Source organism: Rhea pennata, chromosome Z (genome assembly GCF_028389875.1).
Source record: "Rhea pennata isolate bPtePen1 chromosome Z, bPtePen1.pri, whole genome shotgun sequence".
Lineage (NCBI taxonomy): Eukaryota > Metazoa > Chordata > Aves > Rheiformes > Rheidae > Rhea > Rhea pennata.
Genome location: NC_084702.1, coordinates 59,413,339 through 59,417,858, shown reverse-complemented (window position 1 = coordinate 59,417,858; position 4,520 = coordinate 59,413,339). Strand labels below are relative to the sequence as shown.

Sequence of the window (4,520 nt, the reverse complement as noted above, 5' to 3'; positions counted from 1 at the left end):
CAGCCTCGGCTTCGCGCGGACCCTCTGAGTTCAGGCACAAAATATGCACTTGTCTGACCGCTGAAGGAGACGCTGGACATGACACGAGCAAGCGCTCGGCTTTTTAAACTTAACGGCAGTCTGGAATAGTTGTGGGTTGTTGTTGGGTTTCGGGGGCTGCTTTGGTTTTCACCTATTTTTTTTTCGCTCTACCAACGATTTAGTATTAAAAAAAAACTCTAAAAAAGAAGCGCTGCACTATTCAAGACCGTACTTCATAAATCAGTATTCTTTTCAGTTGAAAATCCTCGCACCCCCTTCCCCCATCCTCAAACCTCAAAGGTTTCGCTCTGAAATTACTCCAAATCCACCTCGCCTAATGCAATATAAAACTCCCCCCGCTCCCCAAAGCCCTGCAACGCACCATTATTCGGGACACAAGAAAAACAAAAGTTTCATTGAATAGCGTGAAATCTTCCTTACCGTTTTCATCTTCAATTTCTGATATAAAGTAAGTTTCAAACAATAGAGATTGCACAGGACGATTCCCGTATTCCTCTCTGCTTTTCCCCTCTGTGCAAGCAACCATCAGGGTTATATTCTCCAACAGAATAAAGTTCTCTAGCCTTCCTAAAAGGGGGTTTTAGAAAACGGACTGACTTGGCAGGAGGAGGGATGCCATCAATTCACCCAACCTATCACCCTGCACATTTTGTCTTTCCAACAAAAAAAAGGGGGGAAGGAAGGAAGGAAAAACAGGCTTATATTGGGGTGGGGGTGGGTGCCCTCCTCTTGAACAGCCTCCTCTGTGCAAAATACCATGTGAATATCATCTGAGTGGGGGGGGAGGAAGGGGGGGAGCGAGAGAGAGAGCGAGCGAGCGAGAGAAAGGGGGAGAGGGAAGAGCAGGCAGGCAGAGCAGGAAGGACTCAGGAAAGTTTGGTTGAAGTAGCCCCAGACCTCCTCTCGCTGCCGGCCCCCGGCCAAGCCGAACGCGGCGGCAGCAGGGAGCCTTGGCAGCCTCGCCCGGGGAACGGCGCGGAGCACGCTGACGTCAGCCTGCAGATGTGCCCCGGCCGGCGGCGCCGCTGCGCATGCGCGCCGCGTCACGTGGCGGCGGGGGGGGCAGGGGTACAGTCGGGGTAACGAAAAACAGCGGGGGGAGGGCGGGGAAGCCCCGCGCTGCGCCGCGCCGCGCCCCGCCCCACCGCGCGCCTCAGGGGGCGGCGGGGGCGCCGCGGCCGCTGCCGGGGGGGAGGGGGGGTCGGAGTCCCGAGCGCGACCCCCGGCGCGGCGTCGCAGGGCGAGGCGGCAGCCAGGGGAGCGCCGCCGCCGGCGGAGCCCGGCCTCGCCTCGCCTCGCCGCGGGGAGCGTGCCGGTGCGGCCGTGCCCTCGCCGCGGCAGCCCGGGGCTGAAGCGGCCCGGCGCGGGGCCGCGCCGCAGCCGCAGCGCCGGGCGGCTCGGCGGGGGGGAGCCGGCGGAGGCCTGGGCGGGCCGCCCGCCCACCGGGGCGCTGGAATAGGCTTTATTAAAAAAATAAATAAAAAACAAGACCCGGCATTATTTCCAGATGAGGGCAAGAGAGCGGCGGGGGGGGGGGGGGGGGCGGCGGCCGCGGGGGCGCGCCGGGCCGCTCCCCGCGCAAGGCGCGCCGCGCGCAGCGCTTTCGGTTTCATTTGCGGGCAGAAGGCTGGTGGCGCTGGGCAGGGGCCGGGGGGAGCCAAACACGCTTCCCGTGTGGTGGGGTCGTCCGCAAAACCTGGCATGCAGGTCGGAAGCGGGAGAAAGGTGAACGCGGTGCAGGACGGCGGGGCGATCTGCTGAATCATTTACGTTCGGCGAAGCTAATGACGGTGTGGGGGGAGAGGCTGCTGGGGGGAAGGAGAGGGTGGAATTTGAGCCTTGCTCTCAGAGCTGCCAAGCTAATTTCCGATAGCCAAAAAAGAGAAAAAAATCCTTCCTCTGACGGTCTCAAGCTTCTGGTAACAGTATTTCCCAAATGGTGTCTCTGCGTGTGTGTGTTTTCATCCTGAGCCGGAGGTAGTAGGTGTAATTCTTCTGGTGAATCTATAATAGTTGGCTGAACTGTGAGGTGATTCAGACTGGAAACATCCAAAAATACAGTTACTCCAGTTCCTCTTTGAGGGTGGAAAGGGAACAGCATCAATCTACAGAGCTGACAGTCCTCGTAGTAACTGTAATGGTCATGGTTGGAAGCCAGTGCTGTGCCTGGCGTTTACTGTTTCAAACGAACTCTGGATGTGGTAGCTGCATGCTTTATTTTTGAAGGTATCTTTGAAAGCGGTGCTGGAGGGGTTGGATTTCTGCATAAAAGTATGCGAAACTTCTGTCAATGGTAACTAACAAAATAAGCACGAGCCCCTAAAAAGGTAGTCACGTTTGTCTTCGGTCGTGCTGCAGCTTCCCTCTGAGCTGCGTTTACCATGAACACTTACACGCGAGGCCTTCCGCACTCTTCAGGCAAGTGGCTGTGAGGGTAGTTCGGCGGGCAGTGGCAGAGTGGCTGCCGCGGGCCGTGCGCGGCGCGGAGGAGCGTGCCGCCCCGCGGGGCCGGGCCGCCGCCGCCCGGGCTGCATTGCTCGGGCAGCGAGCGCCATCCCGCGGCGGCGGCCCCCGGGCCGCGGGGCCGGCGCTGCCTTTGCGCGGGTGCTCTGTGCACGCCTGCTGGAAACGGGGAATGCTGAGCACGGACCGGGGTGGGTTTGGTTGTTGTTAACATTCCAAAATTCCGTCTTCTGTTGCAAATCAATTTGTGAGATGACCGCGTTAATGAACTATGCTCGTGGAGCGCGCTCTGCAACAAATGCAGGTAGATGCACCTTGGCCACCTCATCGGTCTCAATGGACAGACGTTGAGACCGTTTCTGCTCATCCTTTCCTTCAAATGCAGCAGTATGGCAAACTGGGAGAATCCGTGCTTTTGAAAGGATAGGTTGTGGGGAGAGATTGACCATCAGATTCTATTTTTCACTTGTTTTATATCAGGACCAGAAAAATAACCTTTTGAGAAGACACCTACTATAGCAAATTGCCTCACGCTTAGGATATCCTCCTGGGAACTGAGAGACCTGCCTTCAAATCAGATTCTGCCTGCATCAGGCTCAGGCATGCTCCTGCTGCTGGCTGACAGCTCACCAAGGGACTATTCTGGTGTGGAAGATCGTGCCATCCGTGGCTGGAGCTGCTCCACTGTGTATAACTCATTAAATACTCATCAAGCTAAAAAGAAAGACAGATTATCACCGTCTGGTTAGGACACTCACATGAGTTCACCTCTCTGCTCTAAATCAAGCAGTCAAGCAAAGACTTGGACATGGGCTCTGCAGAACCCAGCTGCTTGCTCAGAGCAACAAGTTATTTATTCCCTGTCCCAGACAACCACTTTTTCTTGCCTACACCCACTGCTGGAACTGAAAAAATGTTTCCAATAACAGCTTTGTCAAAACTGGTATATTACCAGGAAATGCTTTGGCTTTAGTTAAAAAATTCCTGACCAGCTGTAATTAGAATTTCTAATAGAATTCCCTGTGTAGTTTGACTCACCTTTTATTTTTGCTTTATTGTGTAAAATCATTTTTCAGAGTGGGCTTGATTCAGATGAAAATAGTGAGTTTGATTACTTACAACCTAAGTAATACTCATGTATTTTTGATGATCTGCAGCTTTTTAGGAAAAAAAAAAACTTGCACAAAAGGTAATATGCAGGTCGTTAGTATAAGTTTATCTTTGCTGCAAGTAGAAATCTTTGTAGAACTATCAAATAGCAGAGATATAGTTATTCTGTTATGAATTCTGATAAGACTTAAAACTATTTGGGTAACTGTGGCATCAGAAGTCCTGGACAAGATTACAGATCTGCTGAGCACAAAGTACGTTAGTCAACGTCTTAAACCATTTTGTTAGTTTTTGCTTGTCATGCAAGTAGTTTGCTAAAGCTTTAAGCACTCTTGACTTTACTTTAAGCCTTCAAATCCTTTAGTCTGTCAGTCAACAACTGCTAAGATTGGCAACACTTTTTCATTTAAATAAATATTTATATTAAACTTGTTTAACATTACTAGATATATTCAAAGGTATTTGGGATTGATCCAAGGAATCTTGCTATTAACTGAAATGAATATAAAAGAGGGAGCTACAAGTTTTCAGTGAGCAGTGTACTTCCATAAGATGATATTCTTGTTCCCTGTATATTTGGTTAAACATGCTTGAAAATACGTTTTTTTCCAAGGTACGTGTGTTCCCCCTCTTGATTTGGTCATTGAAGACTTGAGGATAGTATCCTAACGTATCTTGAAAACATCCTAGCAGTGTTTGCAGAGAAGATAATATTTTTTTTTAAATTAAATATAAAATACATATGATATATGTTATTAACAACTTAATTTCTGGAATGTATAGAACTACCATGATTCATCAGACTATTGTTTCTATCATTTCTCTTTGAGAACTTTACTTGAAATGCATAGTTAAGTAAAGAAAGCCATTAATGCCCTTATTTGCAAATTAAGAAATATCAAGCA

At 50.5% G+C, this 4,520-nt stretch overlaps 1 long non-coding RNA gene across 1 annotated transcript; it reads left to right on the top strand.

The window, feature by feature from the left end:
* Window positions 1-1,672: 1,672 nt before the first annotated feature.
* Window positions 1,673-4,057, top strand: LOC134153533 (uncharacterized). The gene is made up of 2 exons (XR_009961164.1): window positions 1,673-1,767; window positions 2,986-4,057. It is a non-coding gene; the product is annotated as an uncharacterized LOC134153533 (long non-coding RNA).
* The last annotated feature ends 463 nt before the right edge of the window (window positions 4,058-4,520 follow it).